The following is a 17950-nucleotide window of genomic DNA, read 5'->3' as shown; positions in this document are numbered from 1 at the left end:
TCACAGGAAATTCTGATGGACCTGAGTGTCACAAGAAGAAGATAGGAAACCACAGAGTTGTTACACTAAAGTGCAAAGAAAGAAGACAAGATTGTATAAAAGACAACACAAGCCAGATACCAAATATCCAAATATTAGAGGACATTTAACAAAAGTGATCTGAGGTATCATTATTTATAAATGTCTCTCACTGCTCTTTAGTGTAAAACAGGCAATGACTAAGTAAAAGTACAGGAACTTATTTTTGCTATGTTACTGTACAGACCTCTGTTGTACGTGGTTAGGATTAGTAATGGGAATTGCCCATATTATTTTATTAAGTTTCTTTCACAGAAGCCAAGTGAAGATCCAAGGTAAACATTTCTTCTCAGATCAACTTTATACTGCAAATGAAAAATTATTCTTCACCATCAGACAAAAACAGTCTGGAAGAAAATGTAGTTTTTCAGAGGAAAATACATCAGTAAAGGGACTGATGAATAATCAGAAAGTCAACATATCTAAGCTGTGAATAATAGACATTAGAATTTTAAAAGATAAATCACATACACACACACAACTAAAACTGACCCATCAAAAATTTCATCTTCTCACCACCCTTAAGCCAAAACTAGGGCAACAATTCTCCCAGCAAGCTTCACTGCCACTGCAGTGTTGTTCAACAGGACATTTCCAAACATTTAAAACTGACCTGGCCACAACCCCATAAAAGTCTACACATCATAAAGAACTGTGCTGGGATTATATAACCACGCAGAAGACAAGTCACTAGGACATCATGTTGACAACAAGCAGCAAACCCTGCAGCCTAGGAAAACCCTAAAGGAGAACGAGGTGCACACCCCTCTCTTCGGGAACGCAAGGCCAGGACTGACACCCAAGATGCTCTTCTCTCAACCTCAGCAGTGGTGCCTTTCACAGAGCAACTAGGCAGTCTCCCAAGACCACTGGGAAGGAGAATCTGATACTGACAGTATTCGCTTGCCACGAGGCCATAAGCGAGGGAATGTGTGTGGCCTTGGTGAGAGAGCAGAGGTTTGGGAGATGTTGCTTTATATTGGCTTTCAGATCAGGAATTTGTACATATAGCCCGCAAACAACGTTTCTTGAAAACATGCGAATATTCTTGAGTATGACAGCTCCATGTGAGGGGTCAGAAATGGCAGTCAAGTTCGTTTCACTGGGTAACAGCTGATTTGCGGACTGGAAAACAGGCTTCCTTGTTTACAGACATAGCCACAAGGCTGCCCGTTGTGTGCCAAATCCACACAACTACACAGTTGCATTGGGAGAGCGACCAAACATGTTTTACATGGATTTATTTCAGAGAGGGAAATGCTTCATGTAAGGCTCTGTCAATTTAAAAAGCAAGAAGAAGCTGGAGTAGCAATTCTCATATCAGACAAAATAGACTTTAAAATAAAGACTACTAGAAGAGACAAAGAAGGACACTACATAATGATCAAGGGATCGATCCAAGAAGAAGATATAACAATTGTAAATATTTATGCACCCAACATAGGAGCACCTCAATACATAAGGCAAATACTAACAGCCATAAAAGGAGAAATCGACAGTAACACACTCATAGTAGGGGACTTTAACACCCCACTTTCACCAATGGACAGATCATCCAAAATGAAAATAAATAAGGAAACACAAGCTTTAAATGATACATTAAACAAGATGGACTTAATTGATATTTATAGGACATTCCATCCAAAAACAACAGAATACACATTTTTCTCAAGTGCTCATGGAACATTCTCCAGGATAGATCATATCTTGGGTCACAAATCAAGCCTTGGTAAATTTAAGAAAATTGAAATTGTATCAAGTATCTTTTCCGACCACGATGCTATGAGACTAGATATCAATTACAGGAAAAGAGCTGTAAAAAATACAAACACATGGAGGCTAAACAATACACTACTTAATAACGAAGTGATCACTGAAGAAATCAAAGAGGAAATTAAAAAATACCTAGAAACAAATGACAATGGAGACACGACGACCCAAAACCTATGGGATGCAGCAAAAGCAGTTCTAAGAGGGAAGTTTATAGCAATACAATCCCACCTTAAGAAACAGGAAACATCTCGAATAAACAACCTAACCTTGCACCTAAAGCAATTAGAGAAAGAAGAACAAAAACATCCCAAAGTTAGCAGAAGGAAAGAAATCATAAAGATCAGATCAGAAATAAATGAAAAAGAAATGAAGGAAACGATAGCAAAGATCAATAAAACTAAAAGCTGGTTCTTTGAGAAGATAAACAAAATTGATAAACCATTAGCCAGACTCATCAAGAAAAAAAGGGAGAAGACTCAAATCAATAGAATTAGAAATGAAAAAGGAGAAGTAACAACTGACACTGCAGAAATACAAAAGATCATAAGAGATTACTATAAGCAACTCTATGCCAATAAAATGGACAACCTGGAAGAAATGGACAAATTCTTAGAAATGCACAACCTGCCGAGACTGAACCAGGAAGAAATAGAAAGTATGAACAGACCAATCACAAGCACTGAAATTGAAACTGTGATAAAAAATCTTCCAACAAACAAAAGCCCAGGACCAGATGGCTTCACAGGCGAATTCTATCAAGCATTTAGAGAAGAGCTAACACCCATCCTTCTGAAACTCTTCCAAAATATAGCAGAGGGAGGAACACTCCCAAATTCATTCTACGAGGCCACCATCACCTTGATACCAAAACCAGACAAGGATGTCACAAAGAAAGAAAACTACAGGCCAATATCACTGATGAACATAGATGCAAAAATCCTCAACAAAATACTAGCAAACAGAATCCAACAGCACATTAAAAGGATCATACACCATGATCAAGTGGGGTTTATTCCAGGAATGCAAGGATTCTTCAATATACGCAAATCAATCAACGTGATACACCATATTAACAAATTGAAGGAGAAAAACCATATGATCATCTCAATAGATGCAGAGAAAGCTTTCGACAAAATTCAACACCCATTTATGATAAAAACCCTGCAGAAACTAGGCATAGAGGGAACTTTCCTCAACATAATAAAGGCCATATATGACAAACCCACAGCCAGCATCGTCCTCAATGGTGAAAAACTGAAACCATTTCCACTAAGATCAGGAACAAGACAAGGTTGCCCACTTTCACCACTCTTATTCAACCTAGTTTTGGAAGTTTTAGCCACAGCAATCAGAGAAGAAAAGGAAATAAAAGGAATCCAAATTGGAAAAGAAGAAGTAAAGCTGTCACTGTTTGCAGATGACATGATACTATACATAGAGAATCCTAAAGATGCTACCAGAAAACTACTAGAGTTAATCAATGAATTTGGTAAAGTTGCAGGATACAAAATTAATGCACAGAAATCTCTGGCATTCCTATATACTGATGATGAAAAATCTGAAAGTGAAATCAAGGAAACACTCCCATTTACCATTGCAACAAAAAGAATAAAATATCTAGGAATAAACCTACCTAAGGAGACAAAAGACCTGTATGCAGAAAATTATAAGGCACTGATGAAAGGAATTAAAGAAGATACAAACAGATGGAGAGATGTACCACGTTCTTGGATTAGAAGAATCAACATTGTGAAAATGACTCTACTACCCAAAGCAATCTACAGATTCAATGCAATCCCTATCAAACTACCACTGGCATTTTTCACAGAACTAGAACAAAAACTTTCACAATTTGTATGGAAACACAAAAGACCCCGAATAGCCAAAGCAATCTTGAGAACGAAAAATGGAGCTGGAGGAATCAGGCTCCCTGACTTCAGACTATACTACAAAGCTACAGTAATCAAGACAGTATGGTACTGGCACAAAAACAGAAAGATAGATCAATGGAACAGGATAGAAAGCCCAGAGTTAAACCCACGGACATATGGTCACCTTATCTTTGATAAAGGAGGCAGGAATGTACAGTGGAGAAAGGACAGTCTCTTCAATAAGTGGTGCTGGGAAAACTGGATAGGGACATGTAAAAGTATGAGATTAGATCACTCCCTAACACCATACACAAAAATAAGCTCAAAATGGATTAAAGACCTAAATGTAAGGCCAGACACTATCAAACTCTTAGAGGAAAACATAGGCAGTACACTCTATGACATAAATCACAGCAAGATCCTTTTTGACCCACCTCCTAGAGAAATGGAAATAAAGACAAAAATAAACACATGGGACCTAATGAAACTTAAAAGCTTTTGCACAGCAAAGGAAACCATAAACAAGACCAAAAGACAACCCTCAGAATGGGAGAAAATATTTGCAAATGAAGCAACTGACAAAGGATTAATCTACAAAATTTATAAGCAGCTCATGCAGCTCAATAACAAAAAAACAAACAACCCAATCCAAAAATGGGCAGAAGACCTAAATAGACATTTCTCCACAGAAGATATACAGACTGCCAACAAACACATGAAAGGATGCTCAACATCTTTACTCATTAGAGAAATGCAAATCAAAACTACCATGAGATATCATCTCACACCAGTCAGAATGGCCATCATCAAAAAATCTAGAAACAATAAATGCTGGAGAGGGTGTGGAAAAAAGGGAACACTCTTGCACTGCTGGTGGGAATGTGAATTGGTACAGCCACTATGGAGAACGGTATGGAGGTTCCTTAAAAACCTACAAATAGAACTACCATATGACCCAGCAATCCCACTACTGGGCATATACCCTGAGAAAACCATAATTCAAAAAGAGACATGTACCAAAATGTTCATTGCAGCCCTATTTACAATAGCCCGGAGATGGAAACAACCTAAGTGCCCATCATCGGATGAATGGATAAAGAAGATGTGGCACATATATACAATGGAATATTACTCAGCCATAAAAAGAAATGAAATTGAGCTATTTGTAATGAGGTGGATAGACCGAGAGTCTGTCATACAGAGTGAAGTAAGTCAGAAAGAGAAAGACAAATACTGTATGCTAACACATATATATGGAATTTAAGAAAAAAAAATGTCATGAAGAACATAGGGGTAAGACAGGAATAAAGACACAGACCTACTAGAGAATGGACTTGAGGATATGGGGAGGGGGAAGGGTAAGCTGTGACAAAGTGAAAGAGCGGCATGGACATATATACACTACCAAACGTAAGGTAGATAGCTAGTGGGAAGCAGCCGCATAGCACAGGGAGATCAGCTCGATACTTTGTGACTGCCTGGAGGGGTGGGATAGGGAGGGTGGGAGGCAGACGCATAAGGGAGGGGATATGGAAACATATGTATATGTATAACTGATTAAATTTGTTATAAAGCAAAAAAATAAAATAAAATAAAATAAAATAAAAATAAATAAAAAAATAAAATTAAATTAAAAAATAAATAAATAAAAAATAAAAAGCAAGAAGAATGACCATCCACCTTTCCCAATTCAAGCCCTATATATCATAAATATGATAGCTACACACCACCAACTGATTACATACATCACGAGCTTTGATGAATGGAAAGCCCCTAAAAAGATAGCAACAAAACGAAGTTAGATCTTCATGTAAATACATCACCAGTTAAACCCAGTTAATACAACTATTTAGTAGTATGAACAGTATCCATACAGAATTGTGTATAAAAATAAATAAGCTCAAAACAAGGACCTGGAGGGCTCTGCTACGGAGAAAACACAACAGAATTCAGCCTACTGGCTTGCTAATAACTCTCTGAACTGCTGAGAGGCCCCTTCAGCTCCTATGTTCAGGATGGTTGAGATTTCAGTCTCTCTTCTTTAAATGGTGATATTAATCGTTCTCTAATTTACCACCCTGTGTGACGAGGATGGACCTGCGATTAAGTGTCTCAGGAAGAAGACAGGAAACCACAGAGCTGTGAAACTCAAGTGCAAACACTGGGGATTCAACACTATAGTTTATGCAACAGCAATTCACATTACCATTTGCAAAAAAGTAGTCGGTTGTCCAGTGGGGAGTAGAAACATCCATTTAACATGAGCAACTGAACAGATATTTTACACAGTAACTACTTCAAGTACTATTTAAAATCAATTCTCTTTGTTTTCTTAAGCAATTGTTAATCCCCAATTTCCTGATTACTACCAAGTAAGTCACCTGAAGATCATCTAGAGCCATCTATTTCACTTAGCAAGCCTAAAGCTATAATTCAACCATTTTATTTACTGTTCTGTGACAAAAATTACTATGAACAGCTATCCCCTGGATAAGAAATCAGGTAATGCTAGTTTGACTCACTAAATCTGATTTACTGAGTTAATAAGCCAGTTGATTTAGGTCTAATGCATATTTTTCATCCATTCTGCATTAAACTATTTCCCATGCCTAAAATGTCTTTTTTCCCATTCGTACGTATCCAAATTCCTACTTCTGTGCTGTAGGGCTTCGCTCAACTACACCTGCCTTTAATCAAACTTTTCTCACATGCACAATTGGTGATCATTTTAGTCTCCTCAAGACTCCCACGGAGTTACCTCTGTTGTGACACTTGAGAAACAACTTGAAACTCCCAATTACTTTTAATTTTTCTTCCTTAGAGGGCTCATTAGGCAGAAGCCAAGCCATGTGTGAGTTACCTTTTTTCCTCTACACAAAGCACCAGAGACCACCCACATAATACAAGTTCCAAAATAAAGAACTCTAAATGACTGAAAAAGACAGGGAATGCAAACAGGTTACCTGTTGCTTTTTGCACTTTCTGCAGGACACAATGGCCGGAAACCAGACACTCCAGGTGGTAGCGCTTCAGGAGGGTAGCATTCTTTACCAGCAGAGTGTTTCCTTCCATTACTTACAGGCTTCTTTGCGGCCAAGACTACGTTTGACAAAGCATGAAAAGAAGGAATCAAGATGCACCAAAGGTCTACAGAGCAACTGTCACACGTGCACACGTCGAAAGGAATCAAAAAGGCACTTGACAATGATGCCAAGCCCATTAAAAAGAGGATCGGTTTTGTACAAAGGTTTTACATAAGCCAGCATTTTTTTTTTTTTTTTTTTTTTTTTGCGGTACGCGGGCTTCTCACTGTTGTGGCCTCTCCCGTTGCGGAGCACAGGCTCCGGACGCGCAGGCTCAGCGGCCATGGCTCACGGGCCCAGCCGCTCCGCGGCATGTGGGATCTTCCCAGACCAGGGCACGAACCCGTGTCCCCTGCATCAGCAGGCGGACTCTCAACCACTGCGCCACCAGGGAAGCCCTAAGCCAGCATTTTTAAAAAATATAAGTTCTCTACAGTAACAAGTTATTTTAACTAAAACAAAAGTATTGACATGTGCAGAAATGCAAAAATAAAGTTTAAAACAAGATCCCAAAGTATGATACATTTTATGTATCATGCAGAAACACTCAAGTTTCCTGAATCGTAGAACACCTTTGGCATTTCTGAATCTCAAGGACACAGAAACACAGATATACCCATGACTTCTGCCAAACAGAATCTTCAGAAGTAGACCAAAAGTTAAATTTAAGATGAATTTTTCTATGTAAAAACAATACAAGTTATAAGGCTGCAAGTTGCTGGGGGGTAGGTGAGTCAATTTTACCTTCCTATAAGCCTGTCAACCTTCACTGCTCCTTTGATTTCATATAGAAAACACAAAAAAACCAAATGAAACCCACTGGATGAAAGAGTGAAATGTGGAGACTTACCCTATATTTCAGCAGTAAAGAGGCAAGTATCTTTATATGAAACATTTGGTTGCAGAAACTAGACCTACGTGTTAATATTTTACTTAGAACAAGCCATATATTAAAATTCACATTTAAATATTTAATTTGAATTTACTGAAAACAAACATCATAGGTTAAAATGGTTATATTTATCCTTCAAAGCTACTATATTTTATTTTATTTATTTATTTTAATAGATCTTGATTGGAGTATAATTGCTTCACAATTCTGTGTTAGTTTCTGTTACACAACAAAGCGAATCAGCCATATATGCATACACATGTCCCCATATCCCACCCTCTTGAGCCTCCCTCCCACCCTCCCTATCCCACCCCTCTAGGTCATCACAAAGCACCAAGCTGATCTCCCTGTGCTATGCTGCTGCTTTCTACTATATTTTAGCAGCATTAGGATGCAGGGTAAAATGGAGTGTATGTGGTAATATAGGACAAATATTTCATAGAGTGTAGCTTATTGATAATCACCACACGATCCTGTGTGATTTACATGCCTCTTAAAAATATATAGGAGCTCAGTTCATTTTGTGCTATTTTACTGTGTTTTTTAACTTCATTGCCATCAAAAAATATGTTTGTATGAATACGGTTTGTATGTGTATACCCTTCCTTTACTTTCAGAAACTAATGCAAATACATTTGTATTAAAATTTTTTTAAATTACACTTTTCTTGTTAGGAGATTAAAAAATTTCTAATAAAAGTTCCCATCTTTTATTAGGCATACATAAGTACAATACAAATGTGACACAATTCAAACCATTATTTCACTCCTATACTCACCTGGATCTAGGTATATACCCAGATACTGATTTGGCTTACCTCTATGTCTCCAAATAACTGAGGCAAATACAAAAAAAAGCCCAAGAAATAAAATTACTCTTAAAAGAGCTCAATGAGCTTGTATACTTCAGTTACATTTCCACTTTGTTTAATCATGCTAACTAAAAAAAAATGTTTAACTGTTCTCATTCCATGATGCCCTATTATTCTGTACTAATTTTACAGAATTCCTAATATGTTTTACATATACATGTTTTATTTATATATCTTTCCATTTCTAATATCATAGCAAAAGTCAATGTAGCTATTTTAAGAATGCTTTACATAGGATATAAACTTTTAATAATAATATCTAATTAGTGTGATATCACAAATCTTAACTTCTTTGAATGTACTATTTGATTATTAAAATATCACTCTCTTGAAATAACAATTGGCAGACGATCATAAGCTTTTTTTTGACTTCATAAACACTCTTAACAACTTATTTAATACACTATTGTCCAAGCAAGTTAATAGAGAATCAAAAACATACAACTTGAAGTATAAAAAAAAAAAGCTGTATTTATGAAGATGTTTACCATAGTTTATTTGAGGTTATTTCCAATTTTTCACCAATTTAAGAAATTGACCTACTCAATGAAACCTTGTGAATGCAATGGTAAAAAGTATAACTATGAATCACAGAATTTAAATTTAGTATGAAAAGAATGGCAAATTATATTGAAGCTATGTGGAATTATGTTTATAGACAGCAGGAAGAGAAAATTAAAATGTAAATATTGCTTGATAGGATAATGGGATTAGAGGTGGTCTTTAAAATTTTTCATTTTTATGCTAATACAATACCTTTATAAAACTCAAAAATCTTCAAACAACACATTTTTTTAAAATTGTGGTAGACTACACAAAACAGAAAATTTATAATTTTAACCATTTTAAAGTGGACCGTTCTGTGATATGAAGTCAACAAATTTTTAAAACTTTCAGAGGGCACCTGAATAAAAGATGTGCTGTCCACTGGTGATTTTAATGTATCTGGTATATAACTAAAGTCACCACAAAACTCTTTCTGGGAAATTGGCAGATCATAAAAATAAAAAATTTATTTTGCTTTTTATTAAACCTTATTGTTTTGCTGTTTCAAAATTCAAATTTACTCACAAGAAACAGTTTCATATTAGATTTGGTTTCACAAATGCTGCTCCTGCTATTCATTCTTATCACCAAAAAAAAAAGACTATTTGTGACTAACGATAATATGTTACAGAAAATAAAAAGTTAAAAGGTTTTCAATCTGCATATCTGGGAACCTAAATTAAAGCATCACACAACATTTTCAAAAACAGAAAAGCCATTTGATTTGACTCAAATCTTAGTTTTAAGATGGCAGAAAGTACCTTGATAATTTTCTTTTAAGAAAGAAAGAAAACCAAGCCATTAAAGAGAAATTCTTCCGAGAGAACTGAAACATGTTATATAACTCTGACTTGGCACTCCTTCCATCTGGAGAACTTTTTTGGTAACTGTTTTCATCACAGAATGATCTAAAGTAAAATGAATTGAAATTAGAGTAATTATTTTCCAGTGAGTGGCTATTTCCATTTAAAACCAAAAGCCAACTAATTATTGCTTTTCCCATACATTTAAATATGAAATCTACATTATATAATTATACACTTATTTCCCCTTGTGTATTCTAATTTCTTCCTCAGAAACCTAAGATGCCATCTTGCAGACTGCCCACAGTGGCTACTATTTTGGCAGCAGCAAAGGTCAACTTGAAACATTTTGCATCTAAAGTGGCTTTGGCTACCTTTGGATACAAAGTACAGTCTGAGCACCGTCCAGATGCTTAGATACCTAAAGAGCATCTAAGATATCAAACCAGGGCATCCAAGATAACAAACCAAGTCCTGATATTCCCTCAAAAGCTGCTCCTCCCATCAGCCCCCTTCTTCTAAGTGATACTACCCAGTTGCACACATAATCATCAACGACTTGTCTCCTTGTTACTATTTCTTTCATACCTCACATCTATCTGCAGGTCTTGATAGCTACACCCTCAAAACACAACCTGAATTCAACCACTTTTCACTTGCTGCAAACTTCCAACCTAACCTAGGCCATAAACATCTCTTATTTGGAACACTGGGATAGTCTCCTAACTGGTCACCCTGTTCCTCTTTTTTTTTTTTTTTTTTTTTTTTTTTGAGGTACACGGGCCTCTCACTGTTGTGGCCTCTCCCGTTGCGGAGCACAGGCTCAGGACGCGCAGGCTCAGCGGCCATGGCTCACGGGCCTAGCCGTTCCGCGGCACGTGGGATCTTCCCGGACCGGGGCACGAACCCGCGTCCCATGCATCGGCAGGCGGATTCTCAACCACTGCGCCACCAGGAAAGCCCCCTGTTCCTCTTCTTTATCCTCCCAAGTCCCTTCTCTATACCAGGTCACCTTATTCAGATACGATTTGCATCATGCCTTTTTCCAGTTCAAACCCCTCTACTCATTTAGAATAATCCACATCTTTACTCTGGCCTTCAAGACTTTACAAGAGCAGACCCCTGGCTAGCTCCTTGACCTCATGTCATACCACACTCTTCTTCACTCGGTACTCTGCCCAGATTGGTTTCCTTGCTTTTCCTTAAATACTCCACCCACCTACATGCCTACATACTCATTGCCTCCTTGTCCTGGAATGTGCTTACTCCACATCTTCCATGGCTTGCTCCTCTCTTCATTCAGGTCTCCGTTCAAATGCCACTTCTCCAGTGAAGCTGTCCCCTAACAAATCTATCCAACGGAGTCCTACCTGCTCTCCCTCACTCTCCTTACATTAAGATAGTTTTGCACTTCCTACTCTCTAAAATTATATGACTTATCTATTTACTCATTTCTATCTGATCTCCTTCACTAGAATGTAAGCTTCATGAGGGCAAGACTTTTGTCTGTCTGGTTCACTGCTTTATCCCTAGTCCCTAAACCTGTCTCTGGCACACAGAAGATGATTACAAAATTACTTGTGAATCTGACAAATGAATAAAGTACTCCTGGCAAGAATTCAGAGGTTGCACAGGAAAGAAAGAATGCTCTTGGTGGAAGCAGGCTTAGTATCTAGGTTCACCTCTATTCAGAGTAGAGATAAGAAAAATTGACAAGTATAATTCACTTTAATTAGTACCTTAGCTGCTAAAAACGTAAGGGAAGTGCAACACTAGAAAAGTACAGTTGAAGCTTGAACAACATGGGTTTGAACCTCACGGGTCCACTGACACACGCATAGTTTTCAATACATATGTACTATCGTCCTACATGATCCAAGGTTGGTTGAATCCACACATGTGGAACCACTGACTATAAACTTATACCCAGATCTTCAACTGCGTAGGGGTCGACACCCCTAAGCCCACGTTGTTCAAGGGCCCACTGTATATGATGAGGAAAGTTAAACACATTAAGTTTTAAAAAACTGTCAATACCTGAACAAATTTTTTGTTTTGCTATGTGTTTATCAATTTAAAAAAAGTGACCACATACCAACAAGCAGATTTTTTCTTATATCCAGAACGAGCCGAGTTCTGTTGGTTTCAAGGGCCTTTAGGAAAGCCTTTGCTCCTTCACTGGTGAGGCCGCACTGCTGCAGGTCAAGTGCTTTTCGATGAAAGACAAAAGGTCACTTGCTAACTCTACAGATTTAACATATAGACAACTCTCATTTTCTCACGTGTGGAAGAGTCCTGCACAAGACAAGTCATGGCAGGTTTGTAATTTTGGCTATGGAAAAAAACAGAAACATATATGCACACACATAATGCATAATCCAATTTAAAAACCTCTTCTTGGATGTGCAATGATAACCCTGGCTTTAGTAACAATAAATCAGACAACATATTTTACAATTACAGAACTGAAGAATAACTGTATATAACCTATGAGCAAAAAGCATCACAAAATGAATCTCAGTTCATAATTAGCAAGGGCGGCAGGGGCGTGTAAACCTCACAAGCAAAACCTGGTGGAGCTCAGAAATGCACTGCATTCTTCTGATCATGATCTTCAGCTCCAAATCACACTTGCAACTAGTTCAAAGGGGAAAACAAAATAGAAGAAATGTAATAACTGTTAGTTTTAGAGGAAAAAAAGACAAGTCTAAGAGGATACAAATAATAAAAACTTTCAACAATGTGTGAATACAGAATACATACTAAAAACCTATCATGAAAGTATGATGGTCAAGAACCCTCGCAGTAAAAGGTCAGACAAAAACCAGAAAAACGGATCATGAATTCTAGGAGTTCTGGGGCTGAACAACCTACTCATTTAAACCAAAGGGATCATCACTAAAGCGCAGGGATTAAAAACTATTACATGAAAGGAAACTATCATGAGTCTTTTGTTTAAGTGTTGTGTGGACCATCACATTAAAATAACTGGAGTCTTTCAACACCCCCATGACACACAGAAATAGCAAGTCAGACATACGGATCTGACAGGATATGATACAACCCTTACAAGCTCTCACTACAGAAGAATGGACACAGGGTATAATTAACCAAATAGCCAAATTAATACAAACAGCCAGTAAACCTCACCAGTCAATCAAATGAATACAAAATAAAACACAATGTGGTTATTCTCCTATCAGATGAAGCCAAGATTCTGTAAGAAAAGCCTTTAAATAATGTCTATACCCTTTGGATCCAACAACTCTCTTTCTAAGAATTTAACCAAAAGAAATAGTCAGAGATATAGGTAAGGATATATATCAGAGTACTATTTGTAACTGAAAAACTGGGCAAAGCTTATATACAAGAATGGATAAGCTATGTGCACTGTGGCATATTCATATAATGGAATACTGAACAATCACAAAAAATGATGCAGGAGATGCAAATTTACTGACTTGCTAAAATGCTCATACTAAATTAATTGAAAAAAGTTATAAAATTGGGAGTAATCCCACTTGCATAGAAAATGGAGAGGTACTCATTTTTTTAGTTTTACATTTTTTTACAAGTGCTACAGGCCAGTGTTTGTGAGAGGCAGGCTTCGCATCTACTGTTGGGGTGGACTACAAATTGGCATAGCCTTTCTGGGTGGTAATTTGGCCATGTGTATCAAATGTCTTAAAAATAGGTCACACTTAGTCATTCCACTTGTAGTACCTTATTCTACAGAAGTAATCCCGATGGACACAGAGATGTATATACAACGTATTCACATTGTTTCTGACAGGGAAAAGCAAACTGTCTAAATAGAATTGCAAAGAATCGATTAAACTATGGGACATCAATACGACACAATACTACATGATACATCATTAAGTGAAAAAAGCAGGAATATGAAATAGCAGGTATACTACAATTCTATTTTTGTAATCCCTAAGTGTACATGTATATTTGTAGAAAAAAAAAGACTGAAAGTATATACGTCAAAATGAACAGTGATTATATCTGGGTATTAAAATTATAGGTAATTGTTCTCTTGTTACTCTGTATTTTCTAAAAAGGATATATGCAACTCTTAGAGAAAGTTTAAAAGCAAAATAAAAGCTATCAGTAAAATGAGGCTTTAAAAAATCCTATCACAATAGTATCATGCCAAAAGCTAAGCATATTAAAAATTCAATATTTTCAATTTTAGAATTTCCCTCTAAGCCATAAATCCTCACTAAGAGATTCTGCCAAAGCACTTGCACCCAGGTCACCAATGAGCGGGTTGCAGTTCAGAGTGATGCGCCTCAAACCAGCCATGCAGTCAAGATCACATCTCCTGGAATGAAGACTCTCAGCCCAGGTTTCTTCATGCCTTCTGGTAGTCTGATACTTCAAAGATTTAATGGGATGAAATTAAGATGCTTGAATAAGGAAACAGGGTGTGCCTGAGTATGGCTTATTCTGTCAGAGATTTACACACACACACAGATCAAGCATATATGCCAGGAGCATCAACCTGAGAAATTCAACAGTCACTTCTGGTTTACGAGTCCAGTGACCCAGATTCTGCTCGGTCAGTGATTAGATTCTAGCCACTGCATTTCCTGTTTCTGAACACTTACGTAAAGTTGGACAACTCAATTACAGTCTATGAATTATTTTCCTTATCTTCTAAGTCAGGGAATTGGTTCTAAATTCTATCTTTGCTGAGGCCCTATATTTCATCATCCTGTCCTCCAATGGCCTCCAAACACCTCACTGGGCAAACCATAAGAAAACTTTTTAATATGCATCTTATTTATTAACAAATTATATACACAAAGTTCCATACATAGTATTTATGTACATGATAAACTACACAGATTTTTTAAAATAATACAAAGGTAAAAATGTTCTAATATTTTCTTTTCCTAACTCCTAAGGCATTATTTTATTTTACTTATTTTTTTATAAAGATTTATTTATTTGTTTGTTTGTTTGTTTGGCTGTGCCGGGTCTTTAGTTGCAGCATGCCGGATCTTTTAGTTGTGGCATGTGGGCTCTTAGTTATGGCAGGCACGTGGGATCTAGTTCCTTGAGCAGGGATCGAACCCAAGCCCCCTACATTGGGAGCACATAGTGTTAACTGCTGGACCGCCAGGGAAGTCTCAAGCATTATTTTAAAAACTATATTTACAAAATGTATCTCACATGCTACCTTGGGTGTGCACACAAGCTTTAGAGGCCTGGACTATGCAGAGCCAGTTTGATGTGCCTTGGGAAAATAATGGTTTGACATTTAAGCAAAAGTACTGTCTTGAAGACATTCAATTCTTTATGTTCATAAAGTAAATTTTGGTAACAGGGAACACTGACTGTCAATGAAAAAAGTCTTATTACATTCCTGAAAAAGTAAAAGACTCAAAGTGCCTTTGTTACTCTAAAAGGAAAATCATTAGTGTCATTTTTCTATTAACAATAACTTATTAAAGCTCCAAGCAGAAACAACAGCAATCACTTACACAGTGCTTAGTATGTGCCAGGCACTATTTATACAAATAAGTGCATTTAAACCTCATAATGAGGCATAGAGGTTAAGTGATTTGCCCATGGTCACTAGCTATGAAATGGGAGAAAGGGACTTTGAACCTAGGCCATTTGGCTTCCGCACCCAAGTTCCTGACTGTTTTCTACCTCAGGGGTCAATGGACTTGCCCTGTATAGGCTCAAAGAATTTTTCAATTTTTAAAATCTAAATTTAAACATTTCCAGATTTGTGGGCTATACAGTTTCTGTTGCAACGACTCTGCCCCACTGGTGTAGGGTGAAAGGAGCCACAACTACCATGTAAACAATGGGTGCGACTCTGTTCCAGAAAAACTTCCTTTACAAAGCCAGGCGACGGGCTGGATCTGGCCCACCAGCCAGAGTTTACCTATCCCTGATCTGCACCATCAAACTATTAAAAAGCCTTCATGTCAAATTATTAACTAACTTTAGGCCTAAATACAGTCATTATAACCACTGTAAAGTTGTTAAGGCATTATTTTAAAAACTGTATTTACAAATTGCTGATGTACTGACTTTTATTAGTTTAAAAACTACAACAGCTAATAAACACTTGATTCATTTAAGTCTTGAAGACTAAAATGGCATAGTTTCTTCACAGTATTACAATAAATGTTTTCAGTAAAAAAACATACATAAAAGTATTATTAGGTATTATATATTAAATCTCTTATTTCTAAAATTAAGTGGACTATCTTTACTAAATGGTAGAATCCCAAACTGAAAACTGGTCATATTCTTTCAGCAAAATGAAAGCTGCGCTCACATGTATTAAAAGACAAAAATTAGGGCTTTCCTGGTGGCGCAGTGGTTGAGAGTCCACCTGCCAATGCAGGGGACGTGGGTCTGTGCCCCGGGCTGGGAAGATCCCACATGCCGCGGAGCGGCTAGGCCCGTGAGCCATGGCCGCTGAGCCTGCGCGTCCAGAGCCTGTGCTCCGCAATGGGAGAGGCCACAACAGTACCACACACACACACACAAAAGACAAAAATTAACTGCCCTCTGTATCAATATATTAATGTGTTTCAATCACATATGTTTTCATGAAAGTTTAAACATAAAATCACCTTTAAGATCTAGGCCATGTGATCTGCTCCATGCCATGTCAGAACACACCCCGTTAAGTTTACTTAACTTGTCTTAAGTGTGATAGAATTCTTTATACCTTGACAAATAACTAAAAGGAAAAAAAAAAAAAACCCACACACACAATAAGATGAAGAGCCTATACATTTGTCAATCTTGACTTATTTGCTTTTCTTGAGTCAGTTGGAGGTTTATAGCCACATTCTCAAAATCATTAACTACAATCTTCCCAAACAGGTAATTGACGAACAGATGCATTCTAAAACTTGTCAGTAACAAAGCGCTATTCCAGTTTACAGCAACAGTTTAATTCTACTTAGATACTAAAACTGAATACACTGAATACTGCAAACTTTATTCCCAACCACTCAGCAAAGTACTACATACCTTTTCAGATATAGGGGAAAAAAAGAAAAAGCATACGATTCTTCCTATTTTCATTTCCAAAGATACATCCCAATCTTAATGATCAATCAGCGATTTAAACGTCAACTATAAACCCAGTATACTGCTGCTATGCAGTGTACTAGAGCAATAGAAGAGAGAGGACCTCAAACCCTCTGTTCCCTCAAATTCAAAGGCAGGCTTCCTGACCCCTCCAGACCACTACTGGACACAGGGAAGGCACACTAATGTTGCAGGACCCCAACCAACAGTCACCTGCTTTGTGATTACTTCCATGACACACCCTCACCAACACCACTGAGTTTGCTTCTCCTACGGGACGTTACATGTATTTACTATTTTAACACATACCACAGTGCATCATAATTATGATTGCAGATAGATGTTCTAACAATTGAAAGAGAATGATGACTTTTTTGCTCTTTACATCTTGCTATTTCCCGTCCCATAATATTTCTTGAAGCGAAACCATAAAATATAGACAAACACAAAAAACAGAAAATATACAAAACGTGTGCTTTGCACCTTAACGCAAACTTAAGTAAAATTAGTTCTGACAGTATCCAGCATGACAAACTTCCATGGTACAAACGAGAATGGACCAAGGTTTGAGCAGGTACAGGAGACAATCCAGGCATGAACAACACCAAGGCAAGGTAGACAGGAAGTAACATGGTGTGTAGGAAATCACGAGACCAGTCTGATGGGAAGAGACTTAAACAAGACTGAAACTCACTTTCTAAACCTCCATCTCCAACTGGACAATTCGCAGGACACAGGTGCACCAAAGTGGCCAATTTATTCAATCCCTTTAATATGCAGGAAGAGTTTAAAATTTTACTGGTTTAATTTGCCCCAAAAGCAACTCTCAACAGTTATGGCCTCTGTCGTCGGAGCTTTGTATGAAATTAAGTCAAAGTGTGGAGCTCCTTTGCCTTTTTTTTTTCTCCTTAAAAAAGAAAAGAAACAATTGTTCCGAGTAAAAACAAACATATTCCGAA

The 17950-nt window shown here is 37.3% G+C and overlaps 1 pseudogene across 1 annotated transcript in view; it reads right to left on the bottom strand.

Moving 5' to 3' along the window:
- Positions 1-17950, bottom strand: part of LOC309808828 (centrosomal protein of 78 kDa-like) — a 1511271-nt pseudogene that overhangs the window by 13813 nt on the left and 1479508 nt on the right. The window lies entirely within an intron of this gene.

Source organism: Mesoplodon mirus, assembly GCF_964341445.2.
Source record: "Mesoplodon mirus genome assembly, chromosome: 7".
In the NCBI taxonomy this organism is placed as follows: domain Eukaryota; kingdom Metazoa; phylum Chordata; class Mammalia; order Artiodactyla; family Ziphiidae; genus Mesoplodon; species Mesoplodon mirus.
Note: the sequence above shows the minus strand (reverse complement) of the source record. Positions and strands in the feature narration are given on the sequence as shown.